The 12,145-nt window shown below is 65.3% G+C and overlaps 1 long non-coding RNA gene across 6 annotated transcripts; it reads left to right on the top strand.

Moving 5' to 3' along the window:
- Window positions 1-307: 307 nt before the first annotated feature.
- On the top strand, window positions 308-6,440 carry LOC102901725. 6 transcript variants are annotated; one of them, XR_006587820.1, is made up of 4 exons: window positions 308-2,006; window positions 2,086-2,225; window positions 2,301-3,145; window positions 3,265-6,440. It is a non-coding gene; the product is annotated as an uncharacterized LOC102901725 (long non-coding RNA). The 6 variants fall into 6 exon arrangements; XR_002147846.3 differs by having other exon boundaries at window positions 309-2,006; window positions 2,086-2,791; window positions 2,883-3,145; XR_006587819.1 differs by having other exon boundaries at window positions 309-2,006; window positions 2,086-3,145; window positions 3,265-3,478; window positions 3,772-6,440.
- The last annotated feature ends 5,705 nt before the right edge of the window (window positions 6,441-12,145 follow it).

Here is a 12,145-nt window from a genome sequence, read left to right as displayed (position 1 = left end):
CCTCCCCTCCTCTCCATCCTCCCCTTCCCCCTTTCCCCTCCCCGTCTCCTCTCCCTCCTCCCCTTCCCCCTCCCCATCTCCTCTCCCTCCTCCCCTTCCCCCTCCCCATCTCCTCTCCCTCCTCCCCTTCCCCCTCCCCATCTCCTCTCCCTCCTCCCCTTCCCCCTCCCCATCTCCTCTCCCTCCTCCCCTTCCCCCTCCCCATCTCCTCTCCCTCCTCCCCTCCCTCCTCCCCACCTCTTCCTCTTCCCCCACTTCCTTCTCCATCTCCGCTTCCTCTTCCTCCTAGTCTCCTCCCTCCTCTTCCTCCTCCCCCCACCTCGTCTCCCCCTCCCCCTCCCCCTCCTCCCCTTCAGTAAATAATTTTCACTCCATCCAGAAAAGCTCTCTTCCTGTCTGCTCTCAATGCCTCCTTCTTCCCCGCCCGGTGACGGGATCCCCGTCTGTTTCCCTCTGTTTAATGCCGTTGCCGGGACCACGGTGGCCGCGCGCCAGGGCGCAGGGAGTTCCGGAGGCGGCGGCGGCTCCTCGGCCAGCGCGCCCCCGGTCCGCCCGGGGCGGCTCCTGCGGCCACCCCGGGGCCACCGCGGTCGGTCCCCGGCCGCGGCCCCTGCGCTCCCTTCCGCCCGTCGGCGCGGCCTGCGCGCGGGTGTGTTTATCGCCGCTACCAGGAGAGACGCTACACGGGTTTTATTTTAAGGATCGGTGACTAACGAAGTTAAAAGGAGCTGAGGACAGAAAACAAGACTATTTTTAGATTACTGTTGTTTCTGTGGATTATTGGGGCGATGCACCCAGGGAAGCTGACCGTTTTCAAAGTCCCTTTGGGCGCCAGATCCCTCCTCCGGGAGCGCACCTGAGTGTGGAGCGCCTGGAGCCCGGGCCGTGCCTGTCGCCTGGCTTTGAGTTTGTGCGCGAGTGCTGCCTAGATGTGATGTGTGCGGGCCGGGCCGGGCCGGGAGGGCCTGCTTGCGCTGCCCTGCAGCCGAGGCTCGGCGCCCTGCCCTGGGGGACCCGCTGGGGCCTGCGGGGTCCGATCCTCCCGGCCGCCTCGGTCCGCACCCGCCAAGCGCAGCCGCTCCTGGGCCGGGGGTTCGGCCCGCCGCCCCTCTTCCTGTTACTCAGCTGGGCAACCGGTCACTTCTTGCTCCTGGACGTCACCTGGGACATCGCGAGTTAGGGGAGAGCGCGGTTCCCGCTGGACCTGTGTTCCGGACCACGGCCGAGGCCACTCTGAAACCTCTTCCGTTTAGGGGCCCTGAGCCTCTGACCCCTGTCGGCCGCGGGTGGGGGGTTCTCCTTCCTCACGGCACCTCTCACCGGCAGGAAGGGGGCACCCAGGCGGGTCAGAGCTGCCAGGACGCGAGCTTGGGGTGAACTTGACATCCACAGAGTGTGGAGACGGTGCTTACTAAGAAATCACAACTACGGAGGGTCATTGGCTTTCAGGTGAACTGCTGATGTTTTTAAAAACTGCCAGGGCAGATAAGTCTCACAACTGTTCCTGGAGTTGGGGAAGACGGGGTGCCCTCTGACGGCACCCGTGTCAGAGCATTCGGACTCCCCCCCGGGTGCAGGTGTTCCGAGAGCTCCGTGAATGTGGGCTTCTGAGATTCTCCGCTGCACTTGACTCACAGAGTCTCTCTGTAACCCACCCCCTTCCCCTGGGGCCCTGCAGAGGCCCTTTTATTGTCTCTCTGCCCAGACGCAGCCCGACCACCCAGTCCAGGCACCGCCAGGTCTAAAACCTCAGTCGTCACAGACTCACTCACCTTCCCTCCCCGGGGCACTTGCCCAGGGCACCAAGGTCAAGGCCAAAGTGGTCAGCCTGGCACCTGATGGTCTCCCCGCTCCACACCTGGGGCAGCCGTGGGGGACCTCCTCACCAGGAAACCAGCCTCAGTCCCAGGGCCCGGAGGACCGTCTCCCCACCTGTATTTGGCCAGGCACCAGAACCTTCCTCCAAGCCGCCTGCCGCCCCTGCCCAGGGTCCTCGCCTCCCCCTGGTAAGTCTCGGCCCGCCTCCACGGCCCCCTCTCACTTCCTGGCCTGACGGCCTCACGTGGTGGCCCGTTTGTTTCGCAGCCTGGAGAACCTTCCGTGCCACCTGAGAAGTACGACCCCCCTGCTGTCGCGGTGGACTGTCTGTCCACGCCTGGCGGGTCCGGCTGCTTGATGACGCAGTGAAGTTCTTCTGTCTCCTCGCTGGCCTTCGCTCGGCTTGCGTGAGCGCCGTGGACGGTGGGGCGACGCCGTCCGCAGCTACTGTGGGACAACCGTCTGTCTCTCCTTCTTTCCAGGGGTTTCTTCGCTGTGTGTGGGCGCTCTGCGGCTGCGTCCTCCTGACGGGTCGGGTATCGAGCGTCCCTCTGTGTCGTTAATCGCACCCTCGTGTTACAGTCCTTTCTGTCTGACGTTCGCGCGAGCCTCTCACCTCTGCCGGCCTGTATCAGACGCTGCGTTGTACCGCGTTCGTCCATTTGTGCCTTTGACCCCTAAGGGCTCTCCGTCTCCAGCTGGAAGGCGGATGGTGGGGTTTCTGTTTGTTTCACTCGACAGTCTCTGCCCTTTGACTCGATCGTCTGGTCGATCCACATTAATGTTCTTACCGATGCGGTCGGCTCTCCGTCTACGGCGCCGTTTTCTGCTTTTCTCGTGCCTCCCTTCTTCTCTTCCCTTCTGTTGCTTTCTCAGAATGCCGGCCGACTCTTCCCTGATGCGGCGTCTCAGTCACAATCCGCTTCACGAGATGCTCGCTTGCTTCTGGCGCCGGTGTGAACCTCAGTCCCAGGTACGCTCGCTCCCTTTTCCCGAGTTTACGAGATCACGTGACACCCGGTCCTGGCAACGCCCCGCTAATTCTCGCTCTCCCGGCTCCCTAGGCCACACGGCTCTGCCCTGCCCGCTTCGTCTGGTTGTTATCGCGCGTGTGTTACACGTCCGTCACATTTGTGTTAATCACAGGCCCAATGTCGTGTCACAGACACATTGGTTTAGACAACTGCTTTCTGAATTGGTTACGGAAGGAGGGAGAAATGTTGTACGTTCGTCTTTACCGGCGATCCGGCTTTTCGGGCGGACTCAGCCTCTGTCTGGGGCGCTTGACTTCAGCCTGAGGCGCGTCCTGCTCTATCTTGCGAGCCGGGTGGGTCCCGCGGGCGGCGGATTCCGTCCCGTTGTTGCGCGCTGTTTTAACCTGGGAAAGTCTTCGTCCCCTTCATCTTCGGAAGATGGTTTTGCTGACGATCGGCTGTCGCTTGACAGGCGTTTTGCACACGCGGCCCACGGCCTCCGGGCCTGCGCAGGCCCTGCCCAGAAGTCACCGTCAGTCCCTCGTCGGGGGCGCATTTCTCCCTCGCAACCTTCGGGATGTTCTCCTCGTCTTCGGCTTTCGGCGTTCTCCTTTTCGGCCACGTGCGGGTTTGAGTCGGCGCTTATCCCCATCCAGCTTCCCGGGCACCTACGTCACTATTCGGTGGTAGGTTGGTGACATCGGCCCCCGCGTCTCCCTTTCCTTCTGCCCTCTGTCTCCCGCTGCGCACTTGGTGCCGCGAACCCCTTCCTCCACGCCCCCTGCGTCTTCTCCCCTGCATTTCCGCCCCCTCGGCTGCAATCTCCACTGGTCTGTCTTCGAGCCGAGGAATTCTTTCTCCTGCCCGTCCCGGTCTTCTGTCCTCCGCTCTCGTGTACCTTTCCCTTTAGTGCCGGTGCCTTTCAACTCCAGAACCTCCGTTCGGCTCTTTGCTACGGGTTCTCCCTCTTCCTCCACAGTCTCCTTCACGTGACATCCCTTCGCCTCTCGAGTTCCGCGGTACTTGGAGTTCTGCGGTGGGTACTCTGCGGTACTTTTCGGTGAAGTCTGGCACCTGCCGGCTCCCCCAGGCGGCCTCTCTGCCCGCCTGCTTTCCGACGCGTGTGGGTGCCTTCCTGCGTCTCGAGTGCCTCGTAATGGTTTACTGGAAACTGGACGTTTTAGATAATATATCGTAGCAACGTGGGGTTCTGCCCCCCCCATCGGGGGCCTGTTCCCGTCCTCCGCTTGCTTATCTGTTCGGTGACTGGATCATCCAGTGACGTCTCCTGCCCTCCCGGGCTGTCCGGCCCCTGACGCTGCTCCCAGGGGCCAGAGTGGGGGTGTCTGCGCCCTGCTTCTCCTGCGGGGAAAGCCCTCCGGCGGGGGGCGGGCGCAGGGGCCCCGTGTGCCGGGCTGCAGCCTCCGGAGCGAGTCTCTGTCCTCACGAAGCCGAGGGCGGGGGCGGTCCTGGTTCAGACCCCGATGCCTCGCGCCTTTCCTAATGAATTTTCCCAGATTTTCTCGGATAGGTGTTTCACGTGCTGCTTGCCTTCAGGACCGCGTCCACAGGCTTCAAGTGGTGGTTCTGTTTGAAGGCGTGTCCTCCGGTCCCACCTGGAGAGGCTCAGCGGCTGCCCGCAGCTCTCCTGGCGGCATCCCTGCCTCGACCCGGTCTGTGTCCCCGCTGCCCCCCCCAGGCGCGCGGCCGTGAGGGTCTTCGCCTCCGTGAGGCTGTGAGACGGTGCCGCTCGCGTCACTGATGCCTCCCGCTGGTCACTCAACACGTCGGACCCTTTATTCCGGGGCAGCACGGTCACGGGTTGAACCACGTCCCCCGAGAAGACGGGTCAGAGCCCCAGCTCCTGGTCTGTGCCCACGGGGTCTTATTCGGAAAGAGGGTCTTTGCAGACGTGATTGGCTCCGAGGAGGCCAGTAGGTGTGCCCTAACCCAGTGTGACCGGCGTCCTTGTCAGAAGGGGTCACGTGGCGGCGTCACCACGTGGTGACGGAGGGCAGGGACCGGAGTGCCAGGTGCCGCCAGCACGTGGGGCTGGGCAGAGACGGGGAGGGCCCCCACGGGTTGGCGAGGGCCACGGCCCAGTGGTGCTTCGACTCGGAACTTCCGGAGGGTTGGCAGCTGTGTCGGCCGAGGTGACCGTCCGGCATCCCCAGGGGTGGACACGGACACCGTGCGGTTTCATCTCCTTCCGGGATGTCCCCCGTGTCCTGTCCCGCGGCCCCCATCCCCTGGATGCCACCCAGCTCTCCCTAGAGGACGTGTCGCGGGAGCGTGGCCGCCAGCCACGGCCACCGCACTCCCCTGTCACGCAGCCTCTGCCTCGGGGCCTGGCCCACGGTCTCTGAGGGGTCATGGGACCCCCCCCCCCAACTCCCCGCAGGCTTCCTGCACCTGCCGGAAGGAGGCGTCTCTTCCTCTGGGGTTTGGGGGGCCAGCCTGTGGCTCCTCCTGGAGAAACTCCGCCACCCGAGGCCGACGTGGAGGGAAGCAGATCCGGAGGCGGGTTTGCGAGCGGTTCAAGCGTCTGGATCCAGCCGGGCCCGCGGGCCTGTGAGCGTGTCGCCGGGCTGAGGACACGACTCCCCTCCTGCTCAGGCCGGCCTGACTGGTGCTGCCACGGCTCCGGGAGCTACGCGGCAAACAAGACACAGCAAGTGCACGTGGCCAGACACGATCTCCTCCTCCTGCGTGCGGACGGGACGGCCCAGCTTCGGAGGCAGATGAGAACCAAGCGATGCCCGGAAGAGGCAGGAAGGAGGAGGCGCCGGGCCGCGTGGTCTGCCGGAGCCCACGGAGGATGCTGCCTCGCTCTGCACCTGGAATACTCTTGGGAAACACAAACTGGGCCGAGCCGGCGGTCCGCGGCGTGTGCCCGTCGGGCGGCGCGGGTTGTTGAAATACCGCGGGGGGCTCCCGTGCCGGCCCGGACGAGCGGCCCCCGGGCCCCCCGCGCCCGTGCTCCCCGCCCGGCCAGCCCTGGGCGGCCACAGGCTCCCGGAGACGTCACGCTCCCGTTAACTGACCTGAGTTTCTAGCACGCGAGAGGCACCTGCAAACGGGGGGCCTCAGCCTTATCGGCCCCACGTGCCCCGGGCTGAGAGGGTCCTTCTGGCCACGTCCAGGGAGGAGAGACCACTTCCTCACGCTGCGGCCTTGGCTCTTGTCACCCTCCCGCCTTTTGTTTCTGACAATACTTGGGTTTGCACCTGTGAGTTCACAATGTCTTCTAATGGCAGCGTTGAAACGCGTCCCTTAAGCTAGCCGGCTTCCTGGATCTGTTCAATTAAGCGGCAACGAAACGGGAGTGTTTTTATCCCCGGTCTTAGACAGGGATGCCGGTCGTCTTCATCCCCTTGTTCGATTCTCCGTGACCTCCCTGTTAGGCCCGGTGCCGTGCTGATGGGGGTGGGGGGGGGAGGGCTCTGCAGGACCGCCCCCCCCCCCCAGGCCCAGGCCGCGGCACAAGCCGGGTGCCCCTCCCCGCGTCCTGGCTCCAAACCCCAGGGAATGGAGTGGAATCCACCCCAAATCCACGCAAGACGCGGAGCCCAGCCCGGGCTTGTTCGCTGAGCTCCCCCAAACTATTTTTAAAGTGTTTTTGGTTCAATAAAGGTCTAAACAAGTTTTGCCAGGCGCTTTTTCCATTAATTTGCAAACCAGAGTGAATTTCAAGGGAAATTTAGTCCCATGAGCTTCCGATTCATTTACACTTAACTCATCAAGATGCTGTGCGGGAGCCGTTTGATGTCCGGCAGACGGCAGTTTTTACAAGCCTGCTCTCAGAAACAGGAAGTGGCATCTTGCCAGAGCGTAAGCGAACGCTGATGCCGTTTCAAACCCCACGCCGCGAGCCGCGGCCCCGGGCCGTGTGGCCCCTGGAGCCGCGGGTGGCGGGTGGGCGGTGCCCTGTGAGGGATCAGAATCGCCCACCTGGGCTGGCTGCTTCGTGGGGGGGGGGGGAGGGGGGAGGGGGGAGGGGGGCCGCGGAACGCGCAGGGCAGAGCGGTGCCCGCCCCAGCCCCTGGGCCTCCGGCACTCCGACGGCGACAGTGTTCCAAAGGTGCCCTTTCTTACAAGTGCGGTAAAACACGCATAAAAATTTACCAGCAGCCACTCTGGGGCGCAGGTCTCCGGCAGTCCCCGGTCCCCAGAACCCCTTCGTTTTGCAAACTGACCGACCCTCTGTCCCCCTGCTTCTGAGTCTGGGGGCTTTCCTGCTTGCCCCCCCGCCCCCCCCCCCGAGAGTCCTCAACCCTCCCCCATCCTGCAGAACTCCCCCCCCCCTCAAGGCTGAAGAATATTCCAGGTGTGTGTGCCACCCTCTGTGCATCCGTCTGTCCACAGAGGGATGTCGGGCTCGCTTGTGCCTTTCTCGTGACCGTGCTGCGGCGAACGTGGGGTGCAGGTGTCCCCGAGGGCTGGGCTGCTGGGCCCAGGGAGGCCGGTGAGGAGAGGCTGCCCGGGCTTCTGTGTCTTCGGGTCTCCCTGCGCGGCCTCACGCGCACGCCCCTGGGCTCCGCGCCTGCTCCGGCCGGCCGTGTCCCTGGTGCCCCGGTCCCGAGACCCGGCCAGGCGGGTGGAGGAGCGGACAGGGGCCACCCGCCGTCTCTCGCCGTGTCGCTTTCTTCTCCTTCTGTCACCCAGCGGGGTGGGGGGGCCCAGGGGGGCCGAGGGGAGAGGGAGAGCAGCGGAAGCCCCCGTGAGGGTCCCTGGGGCTCAGGGTGGGCCGTCGGCCGCCTCCGTCCGGTGCGGTGCAGCAGGGGGTGGCGGGGGTGTGGGGGGGCAGCCCCCACCGTGGCTGTGACGCGCCCCCCGGCCCCGCAGGCGTTGGGTCACCCGCACGGCCCTGCAGTGTGCCTCACGTCTGCCGTCCTGTGCACCCGGTCCTCTCCCGCTGGGCACGTGTCGGGCAGAGCAAGGGAGTGAGAGCAGGGACCTCGAGGGCTCCGGGCCTCTTTCCCCCTCGCGGGCGCCATGCTCAGGGGTCCGCCTGGGCGCCAGCTTCTTCCCAGGGACAGCAGGGCCCTGGACGGCAGGTTCCCGTCGCTCTACCGCCCCACCCCTTTCTCCGGGTGGCTTCTGTCCCGGCGTCCACATCCCTGCTTCGCGGCTGACGCAGCACCTCCGGGGGGCCAGGTGGCCAACCTGGAGCGTCCTCTGAGCTGGCAGGAGGCCCCAGCACCCGCGGGGGATGCCCTGTGGGAAGTGCTCGTATCTCCTGAGACCGTGCCCCTGCCGGTGAGAGCTGAGCGGACACAGAGCCCTGGCTGGTGTCCGAGGGGCAGGCAGAGCCGGGCAACCCAGCTGGGGTGCCAGGGTCGGCCCCCGACGTGCCGGGGTGGCGTCCTGCTCCTGGCACGCCCAAGGAAGCCATCGCGTGCACAGGCCTCCGCCCCGGTCACGACGGCCCCGCAGGCGTCCAGCCCTCGTCCCAGGAAGCCGGGGCCCGTCATCTCTCGTGGCAGAAGCGACAAAGGACTGAGCTGGGACAGTGCCGGGTTCCAGGTGGGCTCAGTGCATTCAGGGTCCTCGTGGGAGGGAGGCTGGACGTGGGGGCCGGGAGGACAGGGCTCGTCCTCCCGGCGGCTCGTCCGGGTAACGGAGCCAGATGTACCGTGTGGATTTATCAATAACCACTTTAATTTGGAAGAGGGGCACTGCTCTCCCTGAGCCCCTACAGGCGGGGAACGTCAGCTTCCCAACTTGGGACCACAAATGGACCGTTTAGAGAACGACAGAGAAATACAGACAATTAAAAGCACATCAGAGGGACGTCGGAGTCGGATGCATAATTGGAAGGTAATGGTGTGAGTCCTCCTTGCGACAAGCTAATCTTCTCCACAGAACCTGCCCTAAACGCAGGATGCTTGGACAGGAACAGGTGTGCCAGGGAGCGGGGAGCTGGCTGCTTTGTTCCGGACCACGGAGGCCGTCGGCACCTCCCAGGCGGGAGTGATGACCCCCCCCCCCCAGGGCTCGCGGGCCGGAGGCGTCCTCGCTCCGCTTAGAGGACCCCAGACAAGGTAAGGTCCGTGCTGCGGGTTTGATGGTGTGGCCCCTTCTCGGCTCTAATCTGAGGAAAACAGTAAGAATGCAGCGTCCCCTTCTCCGGTGTGAGAACCCAAAGCTGCTCCCGTGGTAACAGTGTCCAGATGCTCAGAGAACCCTGCTTGTCCCCAGTCTCTTCGGTCACGGCCACTCGCTTGGGAGCCACCAGGAGAAACCGAGTCACAGAGAAGAGAGACAGCGCCGCTCAAGACAGAAAGACGCCTGAGGCCAAGTCCAGGTCATGGGTGTGTGGACGGTGCCCCCAGGGGCTGCCCCGTGACCCCCAGGGGCTGCCCGGCGCCCTGGGTTTACTCAGACCCCACCACTAACTCTCGAGAGCTTGTGACTTGACACAAACTTGCAGGTTTTCCCTTTTCTCAGGAACGTGTCCACCGGGGGCCAGGGCAGGGGGGCGGGCACAGCGCCCGAGGACACACAATTACTAGTCGTACAACTGAAACCACCTTTCTGCTCGGCTGCTGAGACCCTGGCGCCTTCGGCTAGAGGCGGAAGGAGCAACCTCAGCGGACGGCACGCGGCTGTTATGTCACCGACACCGTTCCGGCCTCCAGCGGTCACCTCACTGTCCTGGGCTGGGCGGTGTCCCCGCAAATTCACGTCTACCAGGTGTCCTCGCCTACGGGGGCAGAGATTGGAGCCACGGGGCCACGGGCCCAAGAACGCCCCGGGAACACGGCCCTGGGCACTTTGGCCTCTGACACGAGGCCCCCAGAACCGAGGGTTGAATCTGCTGTCGCACACACCTGGCTTGCAGGACAGCGTTTCGGGGCCCTGGCAGGATGGGGGCCCCGCTCTCGGAGCCTTGGGGTTCTGGCCGGGACCCCGTCCGGGCTCTGCCGAGGGCAGGGGCCCAGACCTGCCGGTGGCCTAGCTGAGCGCGGACGGGGTGAGGAGGTGCGGCTGTGTTCTGGGGGCCCATCCGCTGTGCCCAGTGACCCGGGCCTTCCCCCGCAGGGCCCTGCGGTGCCCTGGTCCCTGAGGGCGCCCCTGGTGGGTCTGGGTCTTTCTCCCCTTCTTTGTGCACAGGTTGCGGGCTGGGCCCAGGACTCCCCACGAGCCCCGGGTGGACAGATGGTGGAGCACCGGGCAGCCCGGTAAGCGGGGGGCGGACAGACGGACGGGCCCGGGCCTTGGGGGTGGACACGGCTGCCCACCTCTGACCGGTCGCTGCTCCGGGCCCCCGCCGGGCTTGCGGGGGGAGGAGAGAGCAGGGGAGGGCAGCAGGGCTGGGGCCGGAGGGGTCCCCGTGACGAGGACCCGCATGGTGGGGATGCGCCAGGATGCTGGGAGCAGCCCCGCGGCCCCTGATGCGGAGCCGCCTCTCTTCAGGGCGCGAGGCTGGTGTCACTCGTCTCTGGGGCCCCAGAGCCGGCACCTGCACGCACCGCCCGCCCGCCGCCCAGTGGCCTCGGACACAGGGCGCTTCTGGGTTCTCTCTCGTTCTCTCACCGCTGAGTATTTTTAAGACTCAGAAGAAAGGACACAGAATCGGTTCTGCTGGTCCCCAGGGCTTCCGCTCGGCCAACTCGGCCTCCGGAAACTTCCGGACCCACCAGGAGGTTCTGTCCACGGGGAGGGGGCTGCGGGCCGGGGCAAGCTCTTGTGGGGCCCTCCCCTGGACCAGGAGACCCCCGCCCGACACACGGGGCCTGCCTCTCACCTGTTTGGGAGGAGGAGCCCGTGGCTCCCATTCAGACAAAACGGGCACCACATGTATACACAAGCCCGTGGGCCCCGAGGCAGCTCAGGGAGGACACCCAGGTGTAAGAACTCCTCTGCTGTCCCCAAGCCGCGGCCTCTGCCGCGCACCGGCGGGGTGTCATTTCTTAGCTTCCAGCACCACCTTCTGGAATCTTCTGAAATGACACCCAGCGGTACGCCAGATGCTGAGGCATTTCCTGTGTGTTTGGAGCGGGTCTGAGGCTGGCACCAGGGCACGAGGGCCCCCACCAGCAGGCGCTGCTCGAAGTCTCCCATGCATCTTGCATCTCGGGGGCTGGAGATGCCCGAGGACGCACGTCGGTGCCACGTTCCTGCCTCAGAGTGGCCCCCACAACTCCACCCGGCACTCCCCGCCGCCAGGACGGAGGGACACGAGGGGCCTTCTGGGCCAGTGGGCCAGAGCCCTTGTAGGGGAGGCCGCTCGGCCCGGGGAGGCTGCGGGAGGAAAGGGGGGCTCCGACGGACTGTCTTTGCAGCTCCTCTGTTGGTCCGACATTATTCCAAGACGAAAGCTCTCAGAAGATGTGCCAGAAAGCCCCGTCATGTGGGGACACAGGGCGGCCCGGAGGCTGGCGGTGGGGTCCTGGCGGGAAAGCCTGCCGCGCTCTGTCTGTCCTGGTGGCTGCCGGGCTGGGAGGGGGCCACCGGGAGGGGCGGAGCCTGACCATTCGCCCTGGGGGGGGGGTCCCCACCGCACCGTCTGGGGAGGGATCTTCGTGCACCTCGGCCTCAGGTTAATGCCAGGAAGGAGCGGACGGCCTCCCAGGCTCTGGGGAAATCACTTTAAACTTCCCTGTGCCTTGGTTTCTCCACACACCCTGCCAAAAGTTTTCAGAGGCGTCAGGTGACCGTTGCTGTCCTGGGAGGGGGACAAGGCCAGCCCACCCCCAAGGACTTGAGGGGAGAACTGGTAGAGGGGGACGTGACGGTGGCCATGCCCAAACAGCCCTAAACTCAGGTGTCCTTCTCCCCCCAAACACCAGACCGGGTCAGTGCCTACCTGTTTCTCTTCCAGTTCCACCGAAGGAATCCCAGGACATAACCTCCTTGGATGGAAGTCCGGGAGGGAGGAGGGCAGGGCCTCGGTCAAGCCCGGGCCGTCCAGGGTGACCCACCTGCTCACAGGCACTGGCTGTGGTGCACGTCAGGTGGACACGATCTGGGGTGGAGGGAGGTGACCCCATCTCTGGGGCGGGGGGAGCATGTCCTCTGGAGGACACGGGGGGCCTTCTGTGGGTTTCCTCGTCCTCAGAGCCTGAGGAATTTGGGGGGGGGGGTGGTGCTGGCATCTGCTTGGGGCCCGGCCCCTTGGGCTGCGTCTGCAGTGTTCAGGTGAGATGCGGAGGTGCGGTGACGCCGAGTGAGGCAGGCAGATCTGTGGGTCGGGGGCCCAGGTGACAAGGGCAGCAGACCCTGACCTGTGTCCCTGAACAGCAGCGTGGGCTCCCTAGTGATGCGGGAGGCAGGGGGGAGACAAGAGCCCATGGGGGCCTCCCAGCGGGGCTCAAGGTGCAGGGAGTCGTGGCCTCCTTCCACAGGTG

Source organism: Felis catus, chromosome D3 (genome assembly GCF_018350175.1).
Source record: "Felis catus isolate Fca126 chromosome D3, F.catus_Fca126_mat1.0, whole genome shotgun sequence".
Taxonomy (NCBI): Eukaryota; Metazoa; Chordata; class Mammalia; order Carnivora; family Felidae; genus Felis; species Felis catus.
The sequence above is the reverse complement of the archived record's forward strand: the minus strand, read 5'-3'. Positions and strand labels throughout refer to the sequence as shown.